This window comes from Phascolarctos cinereus, unplaced genomic scaffold, assembly GCF_003287225.1.
Source record: "Phascolarctos cinereus isolate Bilbo 61053 unplaced genomic scaffold, phaCin_HiC Scaffold_9;HRSCAF=440, whole genome shotgun sequence".
Classification (NCBI taxonomy): Eukaryota; Metazoa; Chordata; class Mammalia; order Diprotodontia; family Phascolarctidae; genus Phascolarctos; species Phascolarctos cinereus.
Genome location: NW_027556402.1, coordinates 167,970,365 through 167,985,422, shown reverse-complemented (window position 1 = coordinate 167,985,422; position 15,058 = coordinate 167,970,365).

Below are 15,058 nucleotides of genomic sequence, written 5' to 3'. Positions count from 1 at the left end.
ATCTATATGGGTCTATTGGTCTATTGCTTTGACTTCTGCCTTGTTGGGCTGTCTAAACTCTAAATCCCAGTTTGTTGACTTTCCCTTCAGTGGTGCATCAGTAGTTTCTTAGATTTCCTGAGTAGTGCTTGTTCGGGGTGGCCTTCTTAGATCTTTCTTTGAGGTGCTGGGCTACAGTGTTTGCTCTTATTTTTCCATCCTGGATGTTCTTATGATTTTCCATTTGCAAAATTAGTATATTTTGAGATGGAATCAGATAAAGAATTGTGACAAACTTATTAAATTTTATGCTTATAATACTTAGACATTAAATGTCATCTAGTAAAAACCCAAATTGCACAAAGGAATCAAATGAAGTATAGAAATAGGAAGTGAATTGTTTGATCAAGGTTTTTATACTTCCATATTTAGCATTATGCAAAGTCATAAGCCTATCTGCCTTTTACATCTTCTACAACATATGACAACATGTCCTATATGGCATCAAATACATCACTTTGACCTTGAGATCAAAGACATTTATTCAATTTATAGAGTACTTAATGGTATAGATGCTTAATGTTCAATATTTTGTTCATGAGAAAATGAATCTTAAATGGTTACCATGTCAACACTATGCAATTTTTAATTTGTTTAAATTTTAAGAATGTTTAGATGACTTTGGGACCCTGCATATCCTAGTCAGAAAAAGTGCTGATTGGGAAAAAAAATGTAAATGTTAAGAAATTTTTCACACCAACTATTAATATTCTTATACAACTTAACAGAAGTGATTTCCTTGCTATTCAATGAGCCAATGTTTGTGTAAACCAAACCAAGAGTAGTCTAAGACTGTGGTCATTACTGTAAATATCCTACAGCAAGATATAAATTCCACTAATTGCTGAATGTCAAGTTTTTCGATCTCCCTACTTAGTAACAATTTATCAGTTTATTTGGCTGCACTCAGCTCCATAGATAATATTTCTACAGAAATACTATGCTGTCACTTTAACACAGTGCTCAAAATAATGTCAGCTGGTTTTCCCAATTCTTTTTTTTTTTTTTTAGCAATATACTATTAATATCTGGAGGGTTTCCCCCCACTAACAGTGAACAAATATTACATTTAATTTTAGGGTTGTTTCAAAGCACGTCCAATAATGTCCAATCTATGTCAAGAAAATGTTGTTGTTATAAGAAGTTTCTGCAATATCTCAGCATAGTTCCATAATTACACATTTATTTAACCAATTAAGCATGAAAGTGGCATTATTGTCAGAAATATGATGTATGACCTGAACATAATTTGGTTAATGAAGAACAAGCACGGCCTGCTAAGTGGGGCAGGTATGTTGTTAGCAAGGACTACTAATTGCCCCTGACAGATGTCAGATTAAGTATTCTCTACTAAAAAAAAGAAGGGGGGGAGTTGAAATGAAAAAGCATGGGAAAATTATGCTTTTTCTTTTTGTTTTCAAAATGTTTGCCATCGTTTATCTTTGGAAAGGAAAGGAAAGTTTGCTATAGACAGGAGTTGCAAAGCTTGTGCAAATTCTCTAGTAGTCTCAGTCAATGATAAATAACTCCTGCCATTCCAGGTTTTTGTCTTTTATGAACTTCTAGTGAAAAAATCTTTACCTCCCAACTTCTAATTATCCAGACTCCCAAATGGATCTACCCACAGAATCCCTTGGCTTAAGTTGGTGCCAAGGCTTTGTTTAAGAAAACTCTTTTTAACTCTCTCACCTCTGTCTCCTTGTTCATGAATGCAAAAATATACAGACTTTTTTTTGCCTAGGGAGGGGTTCTTTCCCTTAAATGATGGATTTCTGAGAAGGTATAAGCTGTTGGAAAATAGAAAAAATTAAAACAAAAGGCAGATATTAATTATATAGAGTCATATGTCATTTTCTATATGGAAAAGGGCAAAAATGTAAAAGATCACTGAATACAGTGCTTATAAAATGCTGTAATATTGTTGCTAAAGGAAACAGTGGCAAATAACCAAATATTTTTTCTACAAATTGCAAAGGAAAAAAAACCTATATATTCATACTCAAAATGGATATGTGATCTCATTGAATCAAGAGCCTTTTCTGTTGATGTAGATCACTGTCCATCCATACTTGTCCATCTTTTGAAGCTCTCTTCCATGTTCTACCCAGAGTTCATTTTTGAGAGCTTACCCAGCATGCTAGAATTATTCTGTGCTTTCCCCTAACCTCATGGATACCAGTAGCACCCTGACCCTATCTGTTCACCTATCAATCCTAGCTTTTACAATGTGACTAGCCCATCTTCTCTTCCTGGCACACAAACCCTTGATGATATTCTTATTCCTATTCTTTGGAATTCCATTTTAGTTGTATATTACAGCTTATTTCCCCCCAGCTTATACTTCTGCATGACCCTCATGTGATATTATTGTTTAGGTCTTTGGAGGCAATTGTGTTGGCAAAGACATTTTCTATAATTCAAAGATTGATTTTAAAAATAGAGCTAATAGAAAGAATAATGGTAGAAGAAGGAATATGGGTAGTGATAGTATTGAGAATAATGATGCCCAGTTGCCTGCTAAGGTTATCCAGTCTAACTTTTGCTTCTGAAGATTTTTTCTGCAGAAAGGCCAAGTATCTATTAAATGATTTCTAAATTCCCTGTTTAATTGGTTTTTAGGTATTAAAATCCCATCCTTATGGCACATGTATTCACATACATCAGCACACACACACACACACACACACACACACACACACACACACACACACACACCCCTATCCCAATTTTATTGTCTTGTGGTAAAACAGAACTTGAAAGCCTTATGATATAAAATTTTGGTACCAACTTATCACTCAGTGCATGACACAAGAAAAGAATGGCATGACATATATTCTAAGCCAAAAATCCATCTTGGCAAGGAAGAAACTGTCCTTGACTGTTAAGCATCTATCATAAACACAGGTACACCCAGCTCCTACCTTCACCTATGACCCACAGACCTTCTATCGTTTTGTAAGGCAATATGGTACAAAGAAAAATAACAACAACACTGGATTTTGAATTCTTGAAAAAGTCACTAATCTTCATCAAACTCTAGTTCCCTCAATTGTAAAATGAAATGATAGGGCCCGAAGACCATTAAGGTCTCTTTTAGTTCTAAATCAATTATCTTATGCATTAAATATTAATATATACAACCATCAATAGGAATGGAAATCTTTCAAGCTGGGAGGGCTTAAAGTTTCTCACCCGCTCCCTGTTTTTGCTGTGTTTTTGAAGTTTTCTTTTCCTCTTATTCCCTTTGTCCTTGTTAACATGTATGTAGACCTAGTACCATCCACATCGTATGACTTTAATGTCAAATTCTTTTTATTATGTAGGGTTTTCAGCTAATTGTAAATATCTTTTAAGATGGCAGATTAGAGAAGCACTCAGCTGGGCTCTTCCACATTCCCCTTCAAACAACTGTAAATAATGCCTCAACTTGAAATCTAGAGTGGCAAAGCCAACAAAATGTCAGAGTGAGATGTTTTTCCAGCCTAAGATAATATAGGTGGTCAGAAAAAGAGATCTGTGACATAGGTGAAGAGGATGGCCCAAGAGTCCATGTGGATGAAACATCATTGTTAGGACTAAGTGGTGGTGACAGAATCAGCCATAGCTTCAGGTACTCTGAAGCTACAGATGGTAAGGGGACTTTTCATTACATTACAGAGTTCTCCTGTACTAACCCTGGAGGCAGGATCAGGTGCTATTTGGCAGCTCCATTACCTATATCTACTTGTGGGTGATAGTACAAGTGCAGAGAGGAGCACTTTTGTTCAACAAGGAATGAAAGCACCCACATAAATCATTGCCATTTCTATATATTACAAACAAAGCCCAACAGCAAGAGAAAGAAAGAAAAATTCCACTTAAAGTTACTCTAGATATTATAAAATATTTAGGAGTCTACCTACCAAAAAACAAACAAACCAGGAACTATATGAACAATTACAAAACACTTTCCACACAAATAAAGTCAGATCTAAATAATTGGAAAAGCATCAGTTGCTCATGGGTAGGCTGAGCTAATATAATAAAAATGACAATTCTACCTAAGCTAATTAACTTATTCAGTGCCATACCAATCAAACTAACAAAACTTATTTTATAGAGTTAGAAAAAATAATAACGAGATTCAGTTGGAATAACAAAAGGTCCAGAATATCAAGGAAACTAATGAAAAGAAATGCAGGGGAAGGTGGCCTAACCATTCCAGATCTTAAATTGTATTATAAAGCAGCAATCATCAAAACTACTTGGTACTGGCTAAGAAATAGAGTGGTGGATCAGTGGAATAGGTTAGGTATGTAAGACACAGTAGTCAATGACTATAGTAATCTACTATTTCATAAACCCAAACTCCCCACTCTTTCTTTGACAAAAACTGCTGGGAAAACTGGAAAAGAGTATGAGAGAAACTAGGCATAGACCAAAACCTCAAACCATATAACAAAATAAAGTCAAAATGGGTTCATAATTTAGATGTAAAGGCTGACACTATAAGCAAACTGGGAGAGCAAGCAATAGTTTACCTATCAGATTTATGGAGAACAGAAGAATTCATGACCAAACAGGAGATACAGAACCTTATAAAATGCAAAATGTATAACACTGATTACATTAAATTGAAAAGTTTTTGCACAAACAAAGCCAATGCAACCAAGATTAGAAGGAAAGTAGAAAATTGGGAAAGGATTTTTATAACCAGTGTCTCTGATAAGGGTTTTATTTCTAAAATATATAGAGAACTGAGTCAAATTTATAAGAATACAAGTCATTCCTGAATTGATAAATGGTCAAAGGATGTGAACAGGCAGTTCTCAGATGAAGAAATTAAAGTCATCTATAGTCATATGAAAAGATGCTCTAAATCATTATTGATTAGAGAAATGCAAATCAAAACAACTCTAAGGTACCCCATCACACCTACCAGATTGGCCAACATGACAAAACACAAAAATGATAAATGTTGGAGAAGATGTGGGAAAATTGGAACACTAATGCATTGTTGGTGGAGTTGTGAAATGATCCAACCATTTTGGAGAGCAATGTGGAACTATGCCCAAAGGGCTATAAAAATGTGCATACCCTTTGATTCAGCAATAACACTTTTAGGGTTGTAACCTAAAGAGATCATACAATTGGGAAAAAGGACCCCACATGTACAAAAATATTCATAACATCTCTTTTTGTGGTGGCAAAGAATTGGAAATTGAGAGAATGCTCATTAATTGGAGAATGGCTGAACAAGTTGTGGTATATGAATGTAATGGAATACTATTGTGCTATAAGAAATGATGAGCAGACAGACTTCAGAAAAACCTGGAAAGACTTGTATGGTCTGATTCTGAGTGAAGTGAGCAGAATGAGAAGAATGCTGTACACAGTAACTGCCACGTTGTGTAATGACTAACATTGATGGACTTAGCCCTTCTCAGCCCTGCAAGGATCTAAGAAATCTCCAAAGGTCTCATTATGGAAAATGCTATCTACATCCAGAGAATTGAGTTTGAATGCAGATCAAGGCATAGTATTTGCTATTTTTTTCTTCTGTTTTGTTTTGTTTCTTCTTTCTGATGGTTCCTCCTATTGGTTCTAATTCTTCCTTACAACATCACTAATGTGAAAATATGTCTAATAGAATGTATATGTATAGCCTGTATCAGATTGGGAGCCATCTTGGGGAGGGCAAGGAGGGAGAAGCATGGGAAAAATTTAAAACTCAAAAGCATATGGAAGTAATTATGGATAAATCAAAATAAATTAATTAAAAAAAAGAAGAGTGGAAGCCCTCAGGGGCAGGATCACTTCTGACCCAAAGGGATTAGAAACCCTGAGAGGCAGTAATACTTCTGACCCCAAGAGAGGAGGGGCCCTGAGGAGCAGTAGCAATTGCAATCCCAAGGGATCAATGGCCTTTCCTAGGTAAAGACCAAAGTGTAGACCAAGGGAGGAGTGACTATGCCTCTCCTTAAATTATATCACCTTAGAAGCACTGGAAACTCCAAAACTCCAGAATTAGCTCTGAAAACAATAGTGCAAAAAAAAAAGTGCCTGAAGTTTAAGGCAGAGCCCATCCTCTAAAACTAGAAACAGAGCTCAACATTAGCATAAAGTTACAAATCAAGGCATATGTCAGAAATATGAACAAACAGAAAGGAAGAACCTGATCATAAAAGGCTACTGTAGTGACAGGGAAGATTAAGACATAAATTCAGAAAAAACAATTAAGTCAAAACAGCAACAAGCAAAGCTTCAAAGAAAAATGTGATTGGACACAAGCCCAACAAAAATTCCTGGAAGGTCTCAAATGATAGAAAATTATGAAAAGAACAGAATTGTACAAATAAAAAAAAGAGAGATATAAAAATTCTTTAATGAAAATACCTTAAAAAGCAGAGTTGGCCAAACTGGGCGGGGGGAGGGGGGAAGTACTAAAGAGATACACAAGAGAAAATAGTCCTTAAAAATTAGGTTTGAGTAAGTGGAAGTTAAGGACTTTATGAGACACCAAGAAACAATAAAATAAAGGTCAAAAGATATGAATGGTTTTCAAAAGTCAAAGCTATCAATAGTCACTTTTAAAAATGTTCTAAATCATTACTAATTAGAGAATGCAAATTAAAACCCCTGAGATATTAACTTATTCCTATCAGATTGGTTTACTTTGACAGAAAAGAAAAATGAGAAATGCTGGAGGAAAAAATGTGTGGAAAAATTGGGGCATTAATGTATTTTTGATGGAGTTGTGAACTAGTTTAGCCATTCTGGAGAACGATTTGGAACCATGCCCAAAAGGCTACAAAACTGTGTAGACCCTTTTACCCAGCAATGCTGCGACTAGGTCTATATCCCAAAGACATCAAAAAAAAAAGAGGAAAAAAGAGCTGCTGGTACAAAAATATTTATGGCACCTTTGTTTGTGGTAGCAAAGAATTAGGAATCAAAAGGATACCCATCAACTGGGGAATGACTGAACAAGTTGCGATATATGATTGTGATGGAATGCTACTGTGCTATAAGAAATGATAAGCAGGTTGCTTTCAGAAAAAACCTGGAAAGACTTAGTGAGGAAAACCAGGAAAACATTACATACAGCAACAGCAGTATTGTAATGGTCAATTGTAAAAGACTTAGCTAGTCTGATCAAGACTATAATCCAAGATTACTCCAAATGAATCATGATAAAAAAAAAAATGCAACCCATCTCCAAAGAAAGAACTGATGAACTCTGGATGCAGATTGAAACATACTTTTTAAAACCTTCCCCTCACAAACATAATGCATGCTTTCTCAAGAAGGATTAGCAGGAGGGAGAGAAGGAATTTGAAAGTCAGATTTTTAAAAATTATTGTTTTTACATGTAATTGGGAAATACTTAATGAAACAAATATTTTAAAATAAAAAAAAAATACTAGCTCTCTATACAGTCCTAAATATTAAGCTTGCCTTCAAACATGTTTGGAAGTTATATGTTATTTTAGTCTAAAACTGATTACATTGGTACAGGGAGCTCCCATTAACAGTTAAGTTAAACAACTGTCCTCCACTTTAAAGTTATAGTTGTATAAGGCTCATGAGTATGTGATAACTCTCCCAGTGTTGTGAAGCTGATGACTCAGATGTGGTATTTGAACCCAGCATTTCTTGATTTCATGTATTCTTTTCACTATGCCATGCTTAATATAAATGAGATTGAAACAATATAAATGAGATACAAAACTCTCAAAATAATTAGTTGCTTTGTGAAGTTTTGACTTCTCAGGCCCTGGAAGGATTAATGGGGATGCTTGATCATCACCATCACCGATATTATTGAGAAAAATCATTCATTGAGTAGGACACTATGCTTGATGACATCTGAATTCCTACCTGATTCCAAAATTCTGTAGAGAAGTACAGAGGATTGTAGTCTTTGTTCTGGAAGATACCTTAAATGTCATTTATTGCAGCTATCTCAGTTTGTAGATGAGGAAATGAGGACTATAAAAGATAAATGATTTGCCCATGGTCACCCAGTTTGTAAGTGGAGAACCAAGATTGGAATGTAGGTTTTTTGATTCCAACTCAGTGTAGCACGATGATTCTAACTACTTATACTCTTATGGGATATGAACCTATTCATGTGAACAAAATGAATTGTCCTACTTAAAATACAAATTTTGATGTGTTGAAGTCTGAGATAACTTACTTGGAAAGCATTGCTATTACAATATTTACAGTCAGTATTTATTAACAAGGGTAAGTGAGGTGGCATGGTGGATAGAATACTGGGCCTTGAGTCAGAAAGACTTCCTCTTCCTGAGTTCAAATCTGGCCTCAGGCACTGACTTGCTGTGTGACACTGGGCAAGAAACTTAATTTTGTTTGTCTGAGTTTCCTCATCTATAAAATGAGCTGGAGAAAGAAATGGCAGACCACCCCAGCATCTCTGCCAAGAAAATCCCAAGTGGAGTCACAAAGAGTCAGACACCACTGAAAATGATTGAACAATTAGTTAACATCTCCTCTTCTACCTCATGAGAGTCACCTCTCAAGGACATTTTAAAGAAAAAGTCAGTTGCCTTTTGAAATGGTGAGATGAGAAATTTAAATGTTTAATTTGGCCAGAGACCTTCAATTACTATGAAGTGAGTCAAATCCACTCAGAGTGAAGATCATTACATGGAAGCATAATAAGCATTTGGAGCAATGCAGCTAAGGTCCCTCCATCAATGGATTTTACCCTCCTACCCTATACTCACTCAATCTTACAGCCAAACAAGATAATTACTTGTCCTCTCATTTCATCCTGTATGCTCCCAACTCTATGAAGTTTTATACTCCTTGCCTAAAATGCAAGGCAACTTTTTTTTTTGGAGGGGGGAGTAAATTAGGGTTAAGTGACTTGCCCAAGATCACATAGCTACTAAGTATCTGAGGCTAGATTTGAGCACAGGTCCTCCTGACTTCAGGACCAGTGCTCTATCCACTGCATCACCTAGCTGTTTCACTTTTGAAATCATTCTACTTATTTAAGGCAGAGCTCTGTTGCCACTTCCTCCATGAAACCTTCTCCAATCCCTCCTCTTGATCCCACCTCCACAACCCCGGCAGCTGTTATGATCTTTTATTCCTCGCTTCTTAAAGTTCTTTGTTTGGAATTCTTTTTCTTAATTATATTTTATCTTCCTTTATGTTTCTTAGTTCATACCACATCTCCCTATTAGATTGTAAATTCCTTTATATTCAAGGACTGTAACATTTTTTATCTTTGTGACATCTCTCGTATTTAGCATAGTGATTTGCACATAATAGAGACTTAATATTTTGTTTGTTTGTTTGACTGAACCAGCATGGCATAGTGGGAAGAGCATAGACAATAGAGGCAGAGAATCTGGATTAAAAGTCAGCCTCTGTTGCTTATTTCCTGTGTGACCTTGGGTAAGTCGGTTAGCATCCCAGGGCCCACTGTCTTCATTTGAAAACTTAGGGGTTTCAACTGAATAATGTGTGGGGTTCCTTCTAGTTTTAAATCTTTGACTTTATGACCTATGGTTCACAGGGTACTCACAAGGGAGAAACTCCCTTTACCATTGCAGATCTGTACCAGTCTCTGAGAGACAACTAGGCCATTGCACTGGTAGATACATTTCCCAGGGTCCCACAGTAAGTGTATGTCAGAGAGAGAATTCAAACTCATCTTCCTTACTCATTGTCAGCTCTCTATTTAGTGCTGCAAGTTGCCTCTCTCATATAGTTTTAAAGCGTGCCCATAAGTTTTTGTTTGTTAAATCTTTTGAACATCATAAAAAACCTTCGGAGGTAAATGCCACAAGTATTACTATTCCTATTTTACAGACGAAGAAACTGAGTTTGAAATATTAAGTAAGTTGCTCATGGTTATTTATATAATATAAATTTAAATTTGATTTGAAGTCAGGTCTTGATTTGAAGGGCAGTATGTTATTCACTAGAATGTCCTTTTTGTTACCTTGTTTTTAGTACTCTTAAGGGAGGGTATTTCATAGTTTAAATTTATGATTTAAAAAAAAAACACTCACATTGCTAATAGTGTTTTCTCTGGCTGTCCCCATGCCTAGAACACTGTCCCTCCTCAACTACACCTACTGACTCACCTGGTTTGCTTTACTCCCAGTTAAAATCCCATCTTTTACTGAAAGGCTTTTCCAAACCTTGTTAATTCTAGTGCTTTCTTTCTGTTAATTATTTTCTATTTATCTTGTGTATAGCTTGGTTTATATGTATTTGCTTGCACATTGCCCCTATCCCCCATTAGATGTATGTTCCTTGAGGTCGGGATCTGACATTTGCCCTTTTTTGTATCTCTAGTGCTTAGAGTAGTGGCTGACACATAGTAAGTGCTTAATAAATGTTTATTAATTGAATGATATGAATGTCTAACATGATCAAAGGTAAAAATTTACACTTTGAAACTATGTATGGCCTGAAATTAATATGGTTAGTTAGCATTTTTCAAAATCCACCCAAAAATTTCATTTTTACACATTTAGACAAGCAAGCAGTTTGCCTTATTAAATTTATTCATTCAGACATAACCATAATTTCTTTCTAAAGAGCATATTTAGAATAAATTGAATAAATACTTAAAAGTTCATTTCAAATTGCCTAAGGGTTTTAAATAAATAGAATAGGAAGAATGGGAAATTTTAAGTGCAAGATTCCTTAATATCTTACTCTTTGTGGATAAATTCATTATTTTTCCAAGTGAAGTGCTATTTAGCATCTATATTTTAATTTTGATGTAGTTTTAAAGTATCTGAATTCAACTGTGACAAGAAAATCCAAATAAAAAAAATACTACCCAATCACCAGTTTTGTTAGTGTAGATAGGTTGGGAATATCAGAGATACATTACTTTTTAGTTGTAACACAATGTTATTACATATTGGCATGTGCTGGTGAAATAGTGTACTGAAGATACAAATCATTTATAATTAAATTTTATGTTATGAAAAATCTGATATGCCAAGGAGTTTTGCTAGTGGTTCATCTAGTATATGACTGACTATCTAACTTTGATTTTGTTTTAAATAATTTTAACAACCTTTTATGGAAGATTAAGAAAATATTGTCCTGAGTTTGCTTATTATCCTAACATATTTTTTCCCCTAAAATACATGTGAATAATATTTTGGAACCATTTTTAATAACTACAAAATTGTACTGTCTCTCTGAAAATATCTTATGCAATTTGTGTTCCATATGACTCCTATGAACAGACAGATCATTCTATTCTATGAATGGGACAAGTTCACTTCATTTTTTTTTCTTTTTTTTTTCCATATGCTTTTGAGTTGAAAATTTTTCTCCCTTTTCCTCCTCGCCACCCTCCCCAAGATGGTGCACAGTCTCACATAGGCTTTATATTTACATACCCATTAAACTTATTTTCACATTAGTGAAGTTGTAAGTAAAAATTAAAACCAATAGGAGGAACCATCAGAATGATGAAACAAAACTCAACAGAAGGTAAAAATAAGTGATAGCGATCGGACTTCCATAGTTCTTTCTTTGGATGTGGACAGCATTTTCCATCACAAGGCCTCTGGAGGTGTCTTAGATCCTCCTAATGCTGAAAAAGGTTCAGTTTAACATTCTTAGTCATTGCATAATGTGGCTGTTATTGTGTACAAAGTCCTCTTGGTTCTGCTTGCTTCACTCAGCATCAGACCATATAAGTCTTCCCAGGTTTTTCTGAAGTCAGCCTGTTCATTTCTTATAGCACAATAGTATTCCATTACATTCATATACCACAACTTGCTCAGCCATTCCCCAATTGATGGGCATCCTCTCAATTTCCAATTCTTTGCCACCACAAAAAGAGCTGCTATGAATATTTTTGTACATGTGGGTCCTTTTCCCATTTGTTTGATCTCTTTGGGATATAGCCCTAGAAGTGCTATTGCTGGATCAAAGGGTATGCACATTTTTGTAGCCCTTTGGGCATAGTTCCAAATTGTTCTCCAAAATGGTTGGATCATTTCACAACTCCACCAACAATGTATTAGTGTTCCAATTTTCCCACATCTTCTCCAACATTTATCATTTTCCTGTTTTGTCATGTTGGCCAATCTGATAGGTGTGATGTGGTACCTCAGAGTTGTTTTGATTTGCATTTCTCTAATCAATAATGATTTAGAGCATTTTTTCATATGACTATAGATGGCTTTAATTTCTTCATCTGAGAACTGTCTGTTCATATCCTTTGACCATTTATCAATTGGGGAATGGCTTGTGTTCTTATAAATTTGTCTTAATTCTCTATATATTTTAGAAATGAGGCCTTTATCAGAGACTGGTTGTAAAAATTCTTTCCCAATTTTCTACCTTCCTTCTAATCTTAGTTGCATTGGCTTTGTTTGCAAAAACTTTTCAATTTAATGTAATCAAAATTATCCATTTTGCTTTTTAATGTATGTTTGGTCATGAATTCTTCTGTTCTCCATAGATCTGATAGGTAAACTATTCCTTGTTCTCCCAGTTTACTTATGGTATCAGCCTTTATATCTAAGTCATGAACCCATTTTGACTTTATTTTGGTATATGGTGTGAGATTTGGGTCTATGCCTAGTTTCTGCCATACTCTTTTCCAGTTTTCCCAGCAGTTTTTTTCAAAGAGTGGGTTCTTATCCCAGAAGCTGGGGTCTTTGGGTTTATCAAATAATAGATTACTATAGTCATTGACTACTGTGTCTTGCATATTTAACCTATTCCACTGATCCACCTCCCTATTTCTTAGCCAGTACCAAGCAGTTTTGATGATTGCTGCTTTATAATACAATTTAAGATCTGGAATTGCTAGGCCACCTTCCCCTGCATTTCTTTTCATTAGTTCCTTTGATATTCTGGACCTTTTGTTTTTCCAAATGAATCTTGTTATTATTTTTCTAACTCTATAAAATAATTTTTGGTAGTTTGATTGGTATGGCACTGAATAAGTAAATTAGCTTAGGTAGGATTGTCATTTTTATTATATTAGCTCGGCCTACCCATGAGCAACTGATGTTTTTCCAATTATTTAGATCTGATTTTATTTGTGTGAAAAGTGTTTTGTAATTGTGTTCATAGAGTTCCTGGGTTTGTTTCGGAGGTAGACTCCTAAATATTTTATAATGTCTACAGTAAGTTTAAATGGGATTTCTCTTTCTATCTCTTGCTGTTGGGCTTTGTTGGTAATATATAGAAATGCTGATGATTTATGTGGGTTTATTTTATAGCCTGCAACTTTGCTAAAGTTGTTTATTATTTCAAGTAGTTTTTTACTTGATTCTCTAGGATTCTCTAAGTATATCATCATGTCATCTGCAAAGAGTGATAGCTTTGTTTCTTCTTTGCCTATTCTAATGCCTTCAATTTCTTTTTCTTCTCTTATTGCTAAAGCTAAGGTTTCCAGTACAATATTGAATAACAGTGGTGATAATGGACATCCTTGTTTCACCCCGATCTTATTGGAAATGCTTCTAGCCTGTCCCCATTACATATAATGCTTGCTGAAGGTTTTAGATAGATGCTATTTATTATTTTAAGGAAGACTCCATTTATACCTATGCTTTCTAGTGTTTTTAATAGGAATGGGTGTTGTATTTTATCAAAAGCTTTTTCTGCATCTATTGAGATGATCATGTGGTTTCTGTTGGTTTTGTTGTTGATATGCTCAATGATGCTGATAGTTTTCCTAATATTGAACCAACCCTGCATTCCTGGTATAAATCCTACCTGGTCATAGTGTATTATTCTTGTGATAAGTTGCTGCAATCTACTTGCTAGTATTTTGTTTAAAATTTTTGCATCTATATTCATTAGAGAAATTGGTCTATAATTTTCTTTCTCTATTTTGACTCTTCCTGGTTTAGGTATCAACACCATATTTGTATCATAAAAAGAATTTGGTAAGACTCCTTCTTCACCTATTTTCCCAAATAGTCTATATAGTATTGGAATTAATTGTTCTTTAAATGTTTGATAGAATTCCCATGTAAGTCCATCTGGCCCTGGAGATTTTTTCCCAGGGTGTTCATGAATGGCTTGTTCAATTTCTTTTTCTGAGATGGGGTTATTTAAGTATTTTACTTCCTCTTCGTTAATCTGGGCAATTTATATTTTTGTAAATATGTATCCATTTCACTAAGATTGTCAAATTTGTTGGCATATAGTTGGGCAAAATAATTCCTAATTATTGTTTTAATTTCCTCTTCCTTGGTGGTAGCTTCACCCTTTTCATTCTTGATGCTAGTAATTTGATTTTCTTCTTTCTTTTTTTTAATGAAATTAACCAAAGGTTTATCTATTTTATTGTTTTTTCATAAAACCAGCTCTTAGTTTTATTTATTAGTTCAATAGTTTTCTTAATTTCAATTTTTTAATTTTTCCTTTGGTTTTCAATATTTCTAATTTGGTGTTTAGTTGAGGATTTTTAATTTGTTCTTTTTCTAGTTTTTTTAGTTGTATGCCCAATTCATTAATCTCCTCTTTTTCTATTTTATTTATGTAAGCATTTAGAGATATAAAACTTCCCCTAAGAACTGCTTTGCTGCATCCCATAGGTTTTGGTATGTTGTCTCATTATTGTCATTCTCTTGAATGAAATTATTGATTGTTTCTATGATTTGTTGTTTGACCCAATCATTTTTTAGGATTAGATTATTTAGTTTCCAATTATTTTTTAGGCTATCTTTCCATGGCCCTTTATTACATATAATTTTTTGCATCATGATCTGAAAAGGATGCATTTAATATTTCTGCCTTTCTGCATTGGATTGTGAGGTTTTTATGCCCTAGTACATGGTCAATTTTTGTGTATGTGCCATGTACTGCGAGAAAAAAGTATATTCCTTTCTATCCCCATTCAGTTTTCTCCAGAGGTCTATCATACCTAACTTTTCTAATGTTCTTTCACCTCCTTAACTTCTTTCTTGTTTATTTTGTGGTTAGACTTATCTAGTGCTGAGAGGGGGAGGTTCAGGTCCCCACTAGTATAGTTCTGCTGTCTATTTCTTCCTGTAACTCC